Here is a 19,468-nt window from a genome sequence, read left to right as displayed (position 1 = left end):
GACTCACTGCATGTAGGGCAAAGGCAACAATCACACTAACTAAGGGCTTCACTCCTTATGTCCAAATTGTATCACTGTCAGTTTCGTGTTACTTTTTAGAACTTTTGCCTATATAGCTAATTAGACTAAATATATAAAGAGTTCACTTACATAAAACACAGCCCACAATTAAGAGGTCAGTAGATAGGCCTCTGACTAGCCAAAATACATGTCACATAGTTCATACACTAAGAAAAGTATTTGTGTATATATAATAAACATATACACATATATAATAGAAAGAATATTATTCAGAGCTGCACAATCTCATTCTACACAAAGTTCTAACAAATGTAAGCATCTAATTTCACCAAACCCACAGCAGTTTGAAAGCAAAAATTAGGAGAAAAGAGCCTGCTATAGGTGGACATACCCAAGAGTCTGAGGTTCGAGAGAAAAAATAAAAACTATAAAAAAGCACACACAATCACTCAGGGTAAGTTCTCCACAACTGTTTATTGACAGGTATACATGATTCCCAGAAAAACGAAATTAATGAGATTCTTCCTTCATGTCCCAAGCAACTACCACAAAAAGAAAGCTTTTAAACATTCTTTAAAGCTAAAGATTTCAAAACAAATATTCACCTGATAAAAAGGTAATTTTTTAAAGGATGGCTGATATATGCCAACATAGACCCTCTCACCAGTACCCAAGATATAGTCAATAAATAAATAAATAATTTACAACACACAAAGTTTGAAGATGATTAAAAATGCTTTCATAAGGAATCTCAACAAGAATATGGCCCTAATGATGAAGTTTAATTTGAGCAATTCTTTCCTGATGGCTATGACTTTGAATTCCATGTCCCAAATAATATGAAGGCGTTCTCAACAAGAATTAACACCAATAAACTGGTCTTAAATACATACCCTATTAATTTACCTACTGAAATCAGGCAACATTACTTGACACTCGACATCACATAACGATAGGCTGGATGACAACCTTTGAAAAGACTTTTAAACATAGCAACTTTGTTCACCAATGCTCATTAATGTTTATTATGATACTGTTCATATAAAGTCCTCATCTGTTTTATAAACAGATGAAAACATCATTGGGGGGATTAAGATGTTAACTGACTCAAAGTTACACTTAGGTTTATGATTAAGTTTAAAACATATATTAAAGCCATGAACCTATATCTTTAATTATGTAGAATTATTAAACCATGTATTACCGGAGTGAGAAGAGTTTAGGTTTCAGCTTGAGAGTTTTTAAATAGCAGAAAAGCAAATCGGTGTATATTTACAACACTATAACATTAAAATTACCTTACGTATATTGTAGGGATAAGTCAACTAAATGGAACTAGGCCTCTCATTTTCTTTGACATGGCAAAGGATAGAGAAAATTAAAGCATACACTTCAAAAATTTCATAAAATTATCAGGCCACATTAAGATATCAAAGATTAAGTTTATGCTCCAAAACGCCAAATATGCTACGTTATAAATATGTAAACAAATGAAGCAGTCAATTGCACCCCCACCCAAACTTATCTCCTTATAATCATCCTGGCTCTCTAGAATCATACAACATGAGGACACTAACTGAGGCCAAAGAAATGTGCCTAGGAGAGTGTTTTTCAAAGGGCAACCTGTGACCTACAAATCAATTTAGTGGATTTCAGTCGGCATTTTTAATGAAAGAGAATGGAACATAATAGAAATTATCAGAATGCATCACATGTAATAAGGGTAAAGAGTGCTGTGTGAAACTTTCATTCATATATATGTATGTACTAGATCATAATGTAAAAAGTACTTCTTAATATGGGGCATGATTTAAAAAAATAAGTTTGAAAGCTCCCACCCTAGAGATCTAGTTCTAATGCCTCAGGACCCAAAGGCTGAGTGTTTTCATTAGTCCTCAGCATCTACATGTAATCTCTTTGCTCAAGATGGCCTCTTGGAAACCAATTTAAGAGCTCCAGGGCAGCGTAAATAGAAGGGGGACAGCCCCAGCTAAGCCTGTATCTGGACCTAAAAGGGTTACTAACTTCCCCAAACACCAGCCCTAGGCGGTGCCTACCAAGTTCCGAGTAACTTAGCAACCTTTAGACTAGAGCTCCTCCTTCCTCCACTGGCTGTCAACAGTTCAACTCTTCCAAACAACTTTCCTTAACCTCAACTTCTAGAATCACTGTATCAAGAGAAGACAGTATGAAATCTTCTCACTTCATCAATTCTCAGAATGTCTTCCTAGGGAGAGGATCTAGAACTTTGTACTTCCCATTCTCAACAAAGAATGAAGCTCCACACAGATCCTTTCACTGCCCCCTTCCCAGATTCCAGGACAGGGTACCCTCCTCCCAGGCCCCATCTTACTCCAGGCCCCTCACTTTCAGCGTCTTCCAACTCGAGGGCAAAACGATTCTCCCAAAAGCCCGTCTTAAACTACCGCATCCTTTCATCAGCCCCTGGAAGGGTCAGGCCTAGTGTCCCAGGCGCCTGGAAAAGCCCGCCAGCTCCGTTCCCCACCAAACCTCCCTGGGGACATGCCCTCTACTTTTTTTTTTTTTTTTTTTCCTTTGGATACAGTAGTTCAGAGATAAAGTTTCCTATTTCCCCAGCAGCCCCAGACTCGTCTCCATCTCCAACCGCCCAGGGGGCATCTTTCCATCCCCCATATCCCTGGGGCACGGTGAGAAGCCGGGATTCTCCCAGGTCAGGCTCCGGCCTGCCCCCCACCCCCCAGGCCCTCCGCCTCCTCCCAGCCCACAGCCCTCCCCGCGCCTCCCCAGCCTGGTCAGGCCCCATCCCCCCTCCAGCCGCGGGCAGGTGGCCCATCCCTTCCCTCCTCCCAGGCAGGCCTCGTCCCGCTCCGAGTTCTTCCCCGCGTTTCCCCACACTGCGCCCAGGCAGGAACGGCCCTCCGCGCCTCGGCTCCGGAGAGGAGCGCCTGGGGCCTCGAGAAGCCGGCAGAGCCGGCGGGCCCGGGCTCCACTCACCCCTCAGCCCGGGAGGCGGGGGAGCTGCTGCGGCGGCTCCTCGGGCTGCGCCTCTCCTCCCCCCTCCCGGCCACCGCCGTCGCCGCCGCTCAGCCTCCGGCCTGCTCCCGGCCGGCCCCGGCCCGGCTCCGCTTCACCTGGTCCCCTACTCTGGCCGCCGGAGCCCAGTGTCCTGCATTGACCCGGAAGCAGCTTTCACGGCCCAACAACAACACGTGACCCTGCCGCACGTGTCACGTCCGCTGCGTGAATGGGAGGGGGCGCCGGGGGAGCGGGTCCTCCTCAACTAAGCTCCGGTTGCCATGGCGACGGAGAGGCCTGCAGGGGCCTGGTCGGGGCTACACAGGCACTGCTTCTGCTCTTCCCCTTGGCCGTTCTGAGGGGACACAGTAGGAGCCAAGGAGGAGTAAATTGTCACATCAGAGTGAGGTAGGGACGGGTCGGAGGGGAGCCTGGGCAGCCGAGAGGCTGCTGCTTTACAGAAAGGCGCACTGGGCTGAACCTTTCCAGACTTACCTGGAATTTTGTCCTGGCTCTGTCGCTAATTTTCTGTGTGAACCTGATGAACTCACTTCCTGCCCCTGGCTTCAGTTTCCTCACCAGGCGAGCTCTAGGCTGTAATGTAATACAATCCCGAGGTGCCTTTGCGGGAGGACGTGCTAGCTCTCTGACCTTTATTCTGTGTCCCTTTTGCAAGGCCCGTGGCATCCTGAGATTTCAGTGCTCCCGCGCCAATGGAGTAATACCAGTTTCCATGCATTGAGCACCTGCTAGGTACTAGGCACCTATACAAGCTATTTCTGATTTTAACAACTTGCAAAAGTAAGCATTTTGTAGAACTGGAAACTGAAGTGCACAGAGGTTCAGTGACCTGACCAAAACCATCCAGTGAGTAAAAGTGATCAGGCTGAGATTTGAATCCAGGTCAGTCTGGCCCCAAACTGAAGTCCACGCTCTTCACATTCTGACATGCTATTGCTCTAGCTCCCTATGCATTATATGTGGCCGTTGGGCGTGATTGCTTATGTACTTATTTGTCCATTTCTTTTGAGGAACGTAATGGAACAGGGATGGTGTTGGCTGATCCTGAAGAGATCCTGATCCAGCCTTGTATGGATATGTCAGCTGAAGTAGTAGGGATCAGAAAGGTCTATGTGCTACACACATAAGGTGTGTGTGCTTTTATGTGGTGTGTGGCAGGGAGCTGGTGGGGAGTTGTGATATGCATGCACATGTATATATTGGTTCCTAGAGCTGGGGAGAAAAAATTCTCTAAGGGGGACCCAATGGTAGCTTATCACCATCACTCCTAGGGATTTACTAATTCTCTCATTGTGTTTTGTCTTACCCCATAGGTAGAGCTTAGAGAAGTTACAGGGGGGAAAATAGCCCAAAAGAGCTGTTGGGTTTTTGTTTGTTTGTTTTTAAGATCTGTTTATTTGAGAGAGAGAGAGAGAGAGAGAGAGAGAGAGCAGGGGGAGTGGCAAAGGGAAAGGATCTCAAGCAGACTCCCTGCTAAGCACAGAGCCCAAAACAGGGCTTGATCTCAAGATCCTGAGATTATGACCTGAGCTGAAATCGAGAGTTGGATGCTCAACTGACTGAGCCATGCTGGTGCCCCCCCAAAAGAGCTGGTCAAAGAAAATCCTTTGAGGATCAAGGGGAGAGTGAGCCAAGCAGTGTGATTTAGGTTGCTGAGGTGGGGAATTTCCTCCTCCTCCTGCAGAGAACAGAGCAGTACCCTCCAAGGACCCTCAGTGGCAAGGACCAGAGAAGAAGAAAGGGATATGTGCACAGAGGAGGAAGAACAAGGTTGATGCTGCATGGATATTTTGTTGATAGACTTCCTTGTGAGCTCAGGTACCATTGGGGACACACCAAAATACTTGGGAGGCTAGATGTCCTGTGAGTAGCTAGAAAAAGGCAAAAAATGTGAATCATTGGTGAACAATGTATATACATACATATATGAGTATTATCTGTTACTGGGTGTGATTAGTTATGTATGTCTTTGTTTTTTTTGGATATCCTCGAGTCATTTTGCTTTTGTTCTGTCTTTCTCCTTAGAGAGCAAACTCCTGAAGACAAGATCAATTTCTCCACCCTTTTCCTGTCTATTTCATAAGATGGCCAGAACTATGTTTCTAAAACTCCTATCCGATCATGTTACTTTCTGGAACTTAAAATCCCTCTGAGACTTTACCCGCAGGGTAAAGTCACAATTATTAACATGCTCCTCAAGGCTTTTCATGGTCTGGAACCCTGCTGACTTCTCCAGTCTCATCTCTTGCCCTTTTATCCTCTTGCTTCATTGCCCTTTGTTCAACCTGGTAGCCACTAGCCACATGTCATGTGGCTATTTAAATTTAAATTAATTAAAATTAAGTTAAATTAAAAGTGCATTTCTTGAGTTACATGACACTAGACACATTTCAAGTGCTCAGGAGCCAAATGTGACTAGTGGCTATCATATTGGACACTGCTGATACAGAATATTTTTATCATCATAGCAAGTTCTTTGGGCAGTGCTGCTCTATACTCTCAATACCTCATGTATGATATATTGTATGGGAATTTGCTCAACTAAGCCCTTTGATGGAAATATTCTTCTTCCACCTCCTTGAATCTGAAAATTTTACACGATTGCTTATTTTGTTGTCTCCTTGATAAGCATGCAAGTCTCAATGAAGGCAGGAACTAGGTCTATCTTGTTCCCCATTGATTCTCCATTGTCTTTAAAGGATTGTCATGTAGAAGGAGAGAGCAAATGTTGACTAAAGTGAGAAGCAGTAATAGAAAGGCAAATTTCTGGTCTGGCCATTTTTTTTCTTTTAAAGAAATTGTTGATGATTCAATTGTTTTGACCTAGAAACAGCAATTTCATACCGGTCAACCTAACAGTAAGGAAGAACTTTGGAAGAATTGGAGCTGCTTCAGTTGGTTCTAATGAGTTCCCTGTCACTGGGATAGGTTGAGCCAAAGCAGACTCCATTGGATCAATGTGTGAATATTTCCTGGATCGGGTAGATTGCTTGACCAGTCTAAGAATCTAAATCAGGGTTTCTCCAACTGAGTCTTTAATTCAGGGTTGAACATGCCATAATGACAATGATAGCTAGCCAAAGCCTATGTGCCAGATACTGCTCAAGGTATTTCACATAGATTATTTCTTTCATCCTCACAGTGATCATATGAAGTCCATTTGGATTTACCAAGTGAGACTCAGGTTAAGCAATATACCCAGAACATACAGCTAGTAAATGGCAGAGGCTGAATTCATATTTAGGTCAATATGAAGCTGAGCTCATAATAACTCTGTAATTATGGGATAGAGTTCCATCATGAAGTTTCAGTCATATATTGGCACATCCTTTTAATGTAACAAATGTTGGTTTTACAATGAATATATTCCTTACACTTAGCCAGGTAGTTTGGGGGAAGACAAAGATGGATAAGGCATAGTTCCTACAGTGTAGTTGGGAAGATAATGCATATACTCAAATAACAGTGATATAGAATGATTAATAGTATATTATTTTAAAAGGGGGAGTCCTCTTTTTAGCTGAAGGCATCTGTCAAGTAGGCAATGAGAATCATACGAGAATTCAGTCATATGTATGAAAATTATATGAGAACAACAACAGTACACGTATGGGAACACAGGAGAAGGGAAAAACAACGGCTTGACTTGAAAGAATAATGATTGGTTAAAATTAAAAGTCTGCAATATTGGTCCTGGTTTTCCCACCAGCCAGCCATGTCACTGGACCTCTTTCTGCTTTCTCTACCAAATAACCTGCACTGGACAGACTACCAGGGTGAGCCAACTGAAATCATGTGTAAAATATTATGTATATACCTGTATTGTACATACATGCATTTTCAAGAGGAAGTGCCAGAGATTCCTTGATAAGCATGCAAGAGGAGGAAGATTCACAAAGAAATCACAACTCAAAAAAATGTTAGGTTTGTCACTTTAAATTCTGCAATTCTGAGATTCTATATTTTATTTTTGTCAACATTATTGACATATCTGTCAGGAAATGGACTGTCATGCCAAGCTTACTGACCAAGCAAAGGGCAGAGATATTTTTATTTTAAACTGGAGAGTCACACCTAGAACAATTTAGAAAATATCCAGATTTCCTTACTGGGCAGAAATTGGTCTTAAAAAAAACCTCTTAATTTGCTTTTCTGCAATTTACATAAATGGATCAGTCATGTGGAGCTTAATTTTCAAGGAGGCCTTGCAATTATTAAAATCATTTGCAACAAATTGATGTAACCCTTCCTAACATAGATACAGATTACTACTCATACAAATGTACACAAATGTACAGGCCAATGAATTATCACGAAGCAAAAACCCGTGTACCACCACCCATGTCATCAAATATTTCTAGTTTCCCAAAGCCTCCGTCCTGGTCACTGCAGCCATTATTCTCCCCAAACTAGTATTCTGACTTCTAAGATTATAGCTTATTTTTCCATTTTTAAACTTTATATAAGGGGAATCATATGAGATGATTTGAATACTTAATACTGTGAGAATTATCCATGTTGTTGCATATAGCTATAGTTTACTGATTTTTGTTGCTAAATAGTATTTCATATTGTAATCACCCTACCATTTATTTATCCATTCCCCATTGAAGGGTATTTGGGTTATTTCCAGTTTTTAGTTATTGTGCATAATGCTGCTATAAACATTCTTGTGCTTAACTTTTACTGCGCATACATACATATTTCTGTTGAGAATATACCCAGGAATAAAATTAATGGATCTTAGCTTTATATCAGCACTGTCCTAGAAATATAGTGCAAGTCATCATATGTAATTTAAAATTTTCTAGTAGACACATTTAAAAAGTTTTTTAAAAAGTGAAATTGATATTAAGCATGTATTTTTTTTAAGATTTATCTTTCTATCTATTTACTTATTTATTTTTAGAGAAAGACAGAGAGAGAGTATGAGCAACGGGGAGGGGCAGAGGGAGAAGGAGAGAATCCTCAAGCTGACTCCCCACTCGGCGCAGAGCCCCGCATGGGGCTCAATCCTATGACCCTCCTGAGATCATGACCTGAGTTAAAACCACGAGTCAGACACTTAACCCACTGAGCCACCCAGGTGCTCCAAGCATGCATCTTATTAACCCAGTACATACAAAATATTATCATCTCAATATGTCATATGAAAATTATTAATCAGGTATTTTACGGTCTTTTTCATGTATCAAATCTTCAAAGTCCAATGTGTGTTTTACATGTATAGCAGTTTGGACTACCCACATTTCAAGTGTTCAGTAAGCAATGTGGCTGTGAAGTACTACATTGGATGGTGCATCTTTAGGTAATACCAGCTACCAGCATTCCAAAGTGGCTGTGTGCCAATTTACATTCCTGACAGCAGTGTGTGAGAGTTACAATTGTTCCAAACCTGGTACTATGTATGAGGGCGCCTGGGTGGCTCAGTCAGTTAAGCATCTGCCTTCGGTTCAGGTCATGATCCCAGGGTCTTGGGATCCAGCCCACCTGGGAACCCCTGCTCAGCAGGGAGTCTGCTTATCCATCCCTCTGCCTCTGCCTCTCCCCGCAGTCGGGCTGAGCACTCCTTCTCTCTCTCCCTCTCTCTCTCTCTCTCTCTCTCAAATAAAATCTTTAAAAAAAAAAAACCAACCTGGTACTGTGAGCCTTTTTAATTCTAGCCATTCTAATGGTTCTGTACTAGTATCTTATTTTGGATTAATTTGAATTTCCTAATGACAAGAAGGTTGAGTTTCTTTTCATGTTTTTTGGCAAATTGATATTCTCTTTCATGAAGAGCCTGGGTCTTTTTTCTATTGAGTTGGTTTATCATTTTCTTATTGGTCTCATAAGATTAATTGAAAGGCATTCTCTCTTTTTTTATTTCCTGGAAAATCTTGTATAGTATTGGCATTTTAAACTCCTTAGCTGATTGTTCTCCAACAAAAGTGTTTGACCTAGAGTTTTCTCTATGGGAAGTGTATAGATTCAATTTATTTCTTAATTATAGCACTATTCAAATTTTCCTATTTCTTCTTGTATCAGTTTTAGTAAGTTGTATTTTTCTAGGAATTTGCCCACCTCATATGAATTTTCAAATGCATTAGTATGAAGTTGTTTATAATATGCTATTATCTTTATCAGAGCTGCAGGGGCTGCCATGGCGTCTCATTTTTATTTTAGATACTGCTTACTTATGCCATGTCTTTTTCCTTTATTAGTCTCACAAATTTTGTTGGTCTTCTGAAAGAATTAAGAATCAGTTTTGTCAAATCTCTCCATTCTATTTTTTCTTATTATTTTTTCTACTTTTATCCTTCTTGCTTCCTTCCTTCTGCTCTTAGTAGCTATAATTTACTATGCTTTTTCCAACTTTCGTTTTTTCTAAAAATACATACTTAGAACTACATGTCTGCTTCCAAATACAGCTTTAGTTGTGTGTCATACTTCTGATATGTAGCATTTTCATAATCATTCAGTTTTAAATATTTCCTAATTTCTCTGGCCTATTGGTAGGGTAGATCACCTTTATTCATTTTTGAATGTTGAACCAGCCCCGCCTATCTGGAATAAACCCTTAGTGGTCATGGTGTATAATTCTTTTTACACATTGTTGGATTCAATTTGTATTTTGTGTGTGTGTGTGTATTTTTGCATCTATGTTCATGAGTGGTATTGTTCTGTAATTTGTTTGTCTTGCAATCTTGTTGTTTAGTTTTGGTATTAGGGTAATCCTGGCCTCACAGAGTTAGGAAGTATTTCTGCTTCTATCTACTGGAAGAGATTGTAGACAATTTATATAATTTCTTCCTTAAATGGTAGAATCAACTAGTGAATTCTGGGCCTGGTGTTTTCTGTTTTGAAAGGTTATTAATTATTGAGTTAGTACCTTTTTTAGATGTAGTGCTATTCAGATTGTCTGTTTCTTCCTACATGAGTTTTTGCAAACAGAGTCTCACTGAATTGGTCCATTCCATCTGGGTCATCACATTTCTGGGTGCAGGGTTGTTCGTTGCATGTTTTTATTATCCTTCTCATGCCATGGAGTCTATAGTGATGTCCTCTCTTTCACTTCTGATCATTGTAATTTGTTTTTCCTTTCTTTTCTATTTAGATAGCCTGGCTAAGGACTTACAGTTTTGTTGATCTTTTCAGAGAAACAGCTTTTGATCTTACTGATTTTCTCTATTGATTCCCTGTTTTCAATTTCAGTGATTTCTGTTTTAATTTTTTTTTCTTTTGCTTGGTTTGGATTTGATTTGCACTTCTTTTTCTAGTTTCCTAAGGTGGAAGCTAAGAATACAGATTTTACGGGGTGCCTGGATGGCTCAGTTGTTAAGCATCTGCCTTTGGCTCAGGGCATTATCCCGGCATTCTGGGATCAAGCCCCACATCAGGCTCCTCCGCTGGGAGCCTGCTTCTTCCTTTCCCACTCCCCCTGCTTGTGTTCCCTCTCTCACTGGCTGTCTCTCTCTCTGTCAAATAAATAAATTAAAAAAAAAAGATTACAGATTTTACATCTTACTCCTTTGTCTAATGCGGGCATTCAATGCTACAGTTTTCCACTAAGCACTGCTTTACTGCATCCCACAAAATTTGGTGGTTGTATTTTTATTTTCACTCAGTTCACATTTCACTTGTCTTAGTCACTTCAAGCTGCTATAACAAAAAATACCACCACTGAGTGACCTAACAACAAGCATTTATTTCTCACAGCTGTGGAGGCTGAGAAGTCAGAGATCAAGGCACTAGCAGATTGATGTCTGGTGAGGACCCATTTCCTGGCTTGTGATAGCTTCCTTCCCCATATCCTCAACTGACAGAGAGCAAGCTCTAGTCTCTTCCTGTTAAGTACACTAATCTTATCATCAGGTCCCCATTCCCAAGACCTCATTTAGATTTTACCTCCCGAACCTCTTAAGGCCCCACCTAATACCATTCTTTTGGGGGTTAGGATTTCAACATGAATTTTGGCAGGACACAAAATATGCAGTCTGTATCCCTTGTGATTTCTTCTTTGACCTGTGTGTGTTATATTATATACAACTAATGAATCATTGAACGCGACATCAAAAACTAATGTTGGCTCATAGAACTTAATAAAAAAAAGAAGTATATTTCTTAACTTCTAAATGTATGGAGATTTTTAAGGGAAATTTAAATTAATTTCTAGCCAAATTAAGCTGTGGTCAGAGAACACATGTCACAGGATTTCAATCTTTTGGAAATTATTGAGCTTTGCTTTATGGCTAAGCATATGATAAACTTGAGATAATTTTTCTGAGTGCTTGAAAATATGTGTACAACAGTTATTGAATTCGATGTACGATATAAGCAATTAGATCAGGTTTTTAATTGTGTTGTTCAAACTTCCTATATTCTTATCGATTTTTTGTTAGCAATTGATTTTGTAACAATTGTTATAAGCAGAGTCATTGCTTGTTTTATTAGATGCTGACAGAGGTATGTTAATATTTCTGACTATGATGATGGATTAATTTGGTTTTCCTTGTAGTTCTGAAAATTTTTGATCCGCATCTTTTGGTACTATGTTATAAGATAAACACCAATTTCAAATTGTATTCTCCTGCTGGTAAGTTGAACTTCCTCACTGTGAGATATCCCACTTATCCCCAGTGGGCTTATTACCTTAAAGACTATTTTGTCCGGACTTTTCTTTGTTGAAAGGTTTTTTGATTACTGATTCCATCCCCTTACTAGTTAGAAGCCTATTCAGATTTTATATTTCTTCAAGCTTTAGTCTTGGTAGGCTGTATGTTTCTATGAATTTGTCCATTTCATCCAGGCTATCAATTGTATTACCACACCACAGTTTCTCATACTCTTTTATAACCTTTCTTATTGCTGTAAAATCAGTATAAATTTCCCCACTTTGATTTCTGATTTTAGTTACTTGAGTCTTCACTCATTTTTTCGTCATCAAACTAGCTAAAAGTTTGTCAAGTTTGTTCATCTTTTCCAAGAACCAACTCTTGGTTTCACTTGATTTTCTCTATTATTTTTCTAGACTCTATTTTATCTTGGCTCTAATCTTTATCATTTCTTTCCACCTAATAGATTTAGATTTAGTTTATTCTTCTTTCTCTAGTTCCCTAAGGTATAAAGTTCGGTTGTTGATTTGAAATCTTCTTTTTCAATGGAAGCATTTACAGCTATACATTTCCCTCTTGGCACTACTTTCACTACATCTCAAATTTTGGTATGTTTTCATTTTCATTTATCTCAACATATTGTCTAATTTCCCTTGTGATTTCTCTCTTGACCCATTTGATTGTTTGAGTGTGTTAATTTCTACATATTTGTAAATCTTCCAATTTTCCTTCTGCCATTGGTTTCATTTCACTCCATATGACAAGGAAAAATAATTTGTATAATTTTAGTCTTTTAAAATTTATTAAAAATTGTTTTGTGGCCCAACAGATAATCTATCCTGGAGAATGTTATATGTATACTTGAGAAAAATGTATATTCTGATATTGTTGGATGGAATATTCTTTATATGTCTGTTAGGTCCATTTGGTCCACAGTGTTAAGTCCTCTCTTTCTGCAATAGAATGAATGTTTATGTCCCCCTCAAATTCATATGTTGAAGTCCTAATCCCAATGTGATAGTATTAGGAGGTGGGACCTTTGGGAGGTGATTAGGCCGTGAGGTTGGAGTCCTCATGAATGGTATTAGTACCCTTATAAAAGAGACACCAGAAAGCACCCTTTCTCTTTCTACCATGTAACGACATGGTGAGAAGATGGCCATCTATGAATCAGGAAGTGGGCTTTCACTAAACACCATACCTGTCAGTACCTTGATCTTGGGCTTTCATCCTTTACAATTGTGAGAAATAAATTCCTATTGTTTATAAGCCATCCAGCTATGGTATTCTGTTACAGTGGCCCAAATGGATCAAGACAGTTTCCTTAGTGCTCTCCTGTTTGTCCAGTCTTAAAACTGGGATAGTATTATTGTAGAACTGTTTCTCCCTACAATTCTGTCAATATTTGCTTCATGTATTTTGGAGCTCCATTGTCTTGTGCATGTGGGTTTATAATTGTTATGTCTTCTTGGTGAATTGACCCTTTGATGGATATATAATGCCCTTCTTTTCTCTTATAACAGTTTTTGACTTACTGTCTACTTTGATATTACTGTAGCCAGCCCTGCTCTCTTGACTGTTTGCTCAGAATATCTTTTTCCATCCTTTCACTTTCAACCTAAGTGTGTCTTTAGATATAAAGGGAGTCTCTTTAGAGACTGTCGTGGGATTCTTTTTTTTGTTTTGTTTTTTTAACCCATTCTGCCAATGTATATCTTTTTCTTGGGGCATTTAATCCAATTACATTTAAAGTACTTACAGCAAGGGGATGCCTGGGTGGCTCAGTCTGTTGAGCATCCGACTCTTGATTTCAGCTGAGGTCATGATCTTAGGATCCTGAGATCAAGCCCCAAGGTGGGCTCCAGGCTCAGCAGGGAGTCTGCTTCAGATTTTCTCTCTCTCCTTCACCCTCTGCCCCTCCTCCCACTCGTGTGTGCTCTCTCTCTCTCTCTAAAATAAATAAATCTTAAAAAAAAAGAACTTAATAAAGAAGGACTTAATTTTACCATTGTTATTTGTTTTCCATATGCCTTATAGAATTTTTGTCTTATTTCTTCCATTACTGCCTTCTTTTGTGTTTAGTTGATTTTTTTGTAGTGACATGTTTTGATTCCCTTCTCATGTCCTTTTGTGTGTATTCTATAGATATATTCTTTGTGGTTACAATGGGACTTACATATACCATCTTAAAGTTATAACAGTCTATTTTAAATTGATACCCACTTAACTTCAATTGCATACAAAGACTGTATTCCTTTACAGCTCTTCCCCCCATTTTACGTTATTAATGTCACAAATGACATCTCTATATACTGTGCGCCAATTAACAAAGATTTATAGTTATTTCATACATTTGTCTTTTATTATTTTTAAATTTTATTTATTTATTTATTTGAGAGAGAGGGAGAGAGAGCGAGCATTAGTGGGGGGAGAGGCAGAGGGAGAGAATCTCCCTCTGAGAAATAACTTTTGGGGCACCTGGGCAGCTCAGTCAGTTAAGTGTCCGACTCTTATCTCAGCTCAGGTCTTGATCTCAGGGCTGTGAGTTCAAGCCCCACATTGGGCTACATGCTCTGTGTGGAACCCACTTGATAAAAAGTATTTTTAAAAAATGAGGGAGGAATTAACACATTCCCAGATAAACAAAAGCTGAGAGTTCATTACCACCAGACCTGGCTTAAAAGAAATGCTAAGGGGAGTTCCTCAGTATGAAATGAAAGGATGCTTTACAGGGACTTGAAACAGTATGAACATATAAGTTCATGGACAAATATGAAAGTTAGTATTATTGCTATCTTGGTTTGTAACGTCACTTTTCATTTTCTACAAGATGTAAAAGACAAACGCATGAGGGGCACCTGGGTGGCTCAGCGGAGGCAGCTTGAAGATTCTCTCCCTCTGCCCCTCCGCTCACTCATGCTCTTTCTCTTTCTCTCTCAAATTTTTTTAAAAAGTAATAAAGACAAATGGATGAAATAATTATAAATCTTTGTTAATCAGCACACAGCATATAGAGATGTCATTTGTGACATCAATAACATAAAATGCGGGGGAAGAGCTATAAAGGATTCCCTATATGTGATGTGTTGCTTCTCACTGCTTTCAAGATTCTTTGTATTTGGCCTTGAGTATTCGATTATGATGTACGTTAGTGTCGGCATCTTTGTATTTCTCTTACTTGGAGTTTGTTGAGATTGTTGGATTTATAAGTCTGTATCTTTTATCATATTAGGGGAGTTTTGTCCTAAGGTTTTTCCTTCCAAAAATCTTTTTGCTTCTTCCTTTTTCTCTTTCTCTCTCATCATGCATATGTTTATCTGATGTTGTCTCACAAGTCCCTTTAGCCCTGCTCATTTTTCTTCATTTTCTTTTTCTTTCTGCTCATCATACTGAGGAATTTCAGTTGTCCTAAATTCAAGTTTACTGAGTTTTTTTTCTTCTACTGGGTTCTATCAGCTGTTGAACCCCACATAGTGAATTTTTTTCATGTCAGTTATTATACTTTTCAGCTCTAGAATTTCTGTTCTGTTTGCTTCCTTTTTATATATATTTTCTATCTCTTTGTTGATATTCTCATTTCGTTCATATACTGTTATCCTGATTTCCTTTAGTTCTTTTTCATTTTCTCCTTAGGCCTTTGAGCATATTTATAACAGTTTTGTTTTTGTTTTTGTTTGTAGAGAGTGAGAGCACTGCATGGGGGGAGGGGCAGAGGGACAGGGAGAGCGAGAGTCCTAAGCAGGCTGCACACTCAGTGCAGAGCCTGTCACAGGGCTTAATCTCACCACCCTGAGGTCATGACCTGAGCTGAAATTAAGAGTCAGACATTTAACTGACTGAACCACATAGGCACCCCTGATACAGTTGTTTTAAAGTCTTTTTTTTTGTAAGACTGATGTCTGGGCTTCCTTGGGGATGGTTCTGTCAATTTACTTTATTCCTCTGAATGAGCCATATTTTTCTGTTTCTTTGTATGCCTTGTGAATTTTTATTGTTGAAAATGGAATATATGATTATTATACTGTGGTAGTTCTGGAAGTGAGGTTCTCACCCTTCCCTAGGATTCACTGGTTTTTGTTTTTTGTTTTTTTGTTAATTGTGAAGGCTGTAACTTGTTGAAGGTTTGTTTTGAGGCTTTTACAAACGATTTTGGAAGGACTATTCCTTGTCATGTGAGATCATTTGAGTCTCTGTTTTCATGTTCAGCTAATGTTTTGATGGAGATTTCCTTGAAAGCTGGGAACCAGCAAATAACACACAAGCCTACACAGAAATACACACACACTCAGAGAGAGAGAGAGAGAGAGAGTAGCCTTGTTTCCCAGCCTTTGAAGACGGGATCTGTGCCGAGCAGTCTTTACAGATCAGCTGTACTTGCTCTGAGCCTAGAGATCAGCCTAAAGTGAAAACTTTAGTCCTCTCAAGACTGTTCTGAGAATGGTTTTTTTCTGGGCATGCATGTGACTTCTAAATTCCTCTGTATATATGGTTGCTTTTGAATGGCCTAATTTTCCAGAGTCTCACCTCAGCTTCTTCCCAGGGCCTTCGATGTTATATTGTATGTCTCTACCTAGACTCTCTTGCGTCAGGGGTCTGTGGGCTTATAGCCCCCTTATGGCTTTTCCTAGCAGTGCCCACCTGTTTCCCCACCTACAGTCCAAAGTATATAAGGCAGAATGAGTGAGTCAGTCATGTCAGAACTGAGCACACAATAATTTTTAAGTAAGGTCTGTTCTGCTCCCTTTTGTTCAAGATGGAGAACTGGGTTGCTGGTATTGAAAACCAAGACTGTCACCACTGCACCAGGGAGGTGGTGGGATGAGGACGAGCAAAAGCACCATGACGCTTTCCTATAGTTTTGAAGATGTTTTTTTCCTGATTAGACATGCTTGGTTGCTGTAAACCTTTAATTGTTTGCAAGGCTCCTACAAAGTTTGTTCAGATAATTTTTGGTTGAGGTGGTTTTTTTTTTTTTTGATGGTTTGTGGGAAACAGAATCTTAGAGCTTCCTAATCTTCTGTTTTCCTGACATAACTCAAATTTTATTGTTTTTTATCCCTCCTCTTATCTACAGCCTTATTTCTGGAATCATTTGTGTGACAAATACCCTTTAGTATTATTATAGCAATAGACCAGACATTATTTATTCTCTCACTTCTGTCTTAAGTAAAGGTCTTTATCCTAACCTTTGTATTCCAAAAAGATATTTTTGTTAGTTTAGACTTATAGATTGGCAGATATTTTCTTTTTAAAAACTTTTTAAAATTCAATTTAGTTAGCATGTAGTGTATTATTAGTTTCAGGGGTAGGATTTAGTGATTCATCAGTTGCAAGTGCCCTCCTTAATGCCCGTCACCCAGTGACCCCATCCCCCCATGCCCCTCCCCTCCAGCAACCCTCAGTTTGTTTCCTAGAGTTAAGAGTCTCTTATGGTTTGCCTTCCTCTCTGTTTTTATCTTTTATTCCCTTCCCTTTCCCTATGTTCATCTGTTTTGCTTCTTAAATTCCACATAGAAGTAAAATCACATGGTATTTGTCTTTCTCTGACTGACTTATTTCACTTATCATTATACCCTCTAGTTCCATCCATGTCATTGCAAATGGCATGATTTCATTCTTTCTGATGACTGATTAATATTCCATTATATACAGATACCACGTCTTCTTTATCCATCATCTGTCAATGGACATCTGGGCTCTTTCCATATTTTGGCTATTGTGGACATTGCTGCTATAAACATTGGGGTGGGGGCGCCTGGGTGGCACAGCAGTTAAGCGTCTGCCTTCGGCTCAGGGCGTGATCCTGGCATTATGGGATCGAGCCCCACATCAGGCTCTTCTGCTATGAGCCTGCTTCTTCCTCTCCCACTCCCCCTGCTTGTGTTCCCTCTCTCGCTGGCTGTCTCTATCTCTGTCAAATAAATAAATAAAATCTTTAAAAAAAAACAAACAAAAAAAACATTGGGGTGCCTGTGCCCCTTCAAACTGTATTTTTGTATCCTTTGGATGTATACCTAGTAGTGCAATTGCTGGGTCTTAGGGTAGCTCTAATTTTACCTTTTTGAGGAAACTCCATGCTGTTTTCCACAGTGGCTGCACCAGTTTAGATTGGCAAATATTTTGTCAGCACTTTGAAAATATCATTCTGTTATCTTCTAGCTTCCATTGTTTCTTTTGGAAGGCATCAATTTTGAAAAATTTTACCAACTATATGACACATTTGTTCTTTCCATCTGAGACACTGTTTACATGTATGTTATCTCTCTTGATCTATCCTCTATGTCTTAGGAATTTTCCGTGTATTTATCTCTCTACAATCTAGCATGGATATTTTCTTCTAACCTCTCTTCCAGTTCATTAATTCTCTCTTCAGCTGTCTGTAATCTGTTATACAATCCATCCATTGAGTTCTTTTAATTTTTCAGTTTTATAATTTACAAGTTCTCTGCCCAAATTCTCCATCTTTTAACTTTGTTGAATATTTCGTCAGAGTTATTTTAAAGCCTTATAGCTTATTATTTGAAGGCCTTGTAGGTCTTACATCGCGTCTTTTGGTTTTCTTTCATGTTTTCTTATCTCTTCACATGCCTGATTAATTTTAATTACAGGACATGAATTGTAGGTCAAACACTGTAGCAATAATTTAAGGCCTAAGGAAATGGCTTATATTTCTCCAGAAAAAATTTAGACTAGCCTTGGGCACGAAACTCAGGGCACCAGTAATCTCTGAGCACTCTAATCTAATTTCAGACATTAGTTGAATTTTGGCTTCAAAATCTGTGTGAGCTAGTCTAATTCCAGTTCATCCTTCCTTCTAAGAAGTAGTTCTTTGGAGACCTAACCAAAACATGGTAGATTATCAAGGCTTTCCTTGTCAGGTCTTGAACAAATTGTTGTCTTCAGTTTTGTATTCCTAGTCCCGTGAGGCTATCAAAAACACTGCTCAGCTTATAAGCCTCTCAGTGGTCTCTTCCTCAATCGGCAGACTCTACCAGGGGAAAACAGCCTCCGTGCCTCTCTGGGTTTTGTCTTCCCTTGAATCTTGATCCCTTTCCTTACCGTACTAGTTATCTGATGCCTACACTGGTTACATGTACAAACAAATTAAAAAATTTTTTTGTCCAGTTTTTCTAGCTATCTTCAAAGGGAGACTTAATTTCAAAGAGTTCATGCCAGAAGTGGAAGTTGCCAAATCATTTCTACCACAACATTTGTTTTTGGCTATTTTTACTAATTCCTGACGTACTTAAAGATATACAGTGAGAAGGGATGTGGGAACTTGAGAGAATTTTAGGGAGCATTTCGGCCTTAATAATAGCAGCTAAACATGCATTGAGGTCCTGCTAGAGCCAGATATTGTTCTTAGCTTTCATGCACTTACTCCTTTGGCTTCTAAAGATAAATTTTATGCAAAGCCAAGGTATTTTCTCCAGTAAAGAGTAATCATGATAGCGGGAATCTCACTAAAAATGACATACTCCTTGATCTATAGTTTGTTGATAGCATTCAGTGACTAGCTCAAGACTTGGTCATGGTAGTTAGGCAACAAAATTTGTGGAATAAACAAATTAATAAAGAATGTCGGAATGTAATTGAACTAGTAATTGTATTATTGAGTTAAACTTTAAAGAACCATTTGTAGGCACGATTGAAGATGCATAGATGCATCTAATCAAATGTGTTCTTAGGGATGATTTAAATGCTGGCTCACAATAATGCAGCTGTTTGTTCTCCACTCTCTGTGACTATTTAGCTCAGCAAAGTTGTGTCACAGTAAGCACTGCTTCCAAGCCAGGAACATGTCATACATAAACCTGGCTTGCAATTAAGATTAA

At 39.2% G+C, this 19,468-nt stretch overlaps 1 protein-coding gene and 1 long non-coding RNA gene across 4 annotated transcripts in view; one reads left to right on the top strand and one right to left on the bottom strand.

Moving 5' to 3' along the window:
- The window catches only part of TBCEL (tubulin folding cofactor E like), a 74,098-nt gene extending 70,498 nt beyond the window's left edge, over positions 1 to 3,600 (bottom strand). For 2 of the 3 annotated variants that reach the window (XM_026505544.4, XM_057316592.1), the window contains exon 1: positions 2,998 to 3,186. The gene's annotated coding sequence lies outside the window, so the exon portion shown is untranslated. Of the gene's footprint in view, positions 1 to 2,997; positions 3,187 to 3,513 lie in introns of those variants that run through there. The other variant, XM_057316591.1, reaches the window with a different exon arrangement.
- LOC130544519 (uncharacterized) overlaps positions 3,276 to 19,468 on the top strand; it is a 30,943-nt gene continuing 14,750 nt past the window's right edge. Inside the window, exons 1-2 of the long non-coding RNA XR_008960843.1 lie at positions 3,276 to 3,426; positions 4,050 to 4,167. This is a non-coding gene — a long non-coding RNA (uncharacterized LOC130544519). The remainder of the gene's footprint in view (positions 3,427 to 4,049; positions 4,168 to 19,468) is intronic.

Source organism: Ursus arctos, unplaced genomic scaffold (assembly GCF_023065955.2).
Source record: "Ursus arctos isolate Adak ecotype North America unplaced genomic scaffold, UrsArc2.0 scaffold_22, whole genome shotgun sequence".
Taxonomy (NCBI): domain Eukaryota; kingdom Metazoa; phylum Chordata; class Mammalia; order Carnivora; family Ursidae; genus Ursus; species Ursus arctos.
Note: the sequence above shows the minus strand (reverse complement) of the source record. Positions and strands in the feature narration are given on the sequence as shown.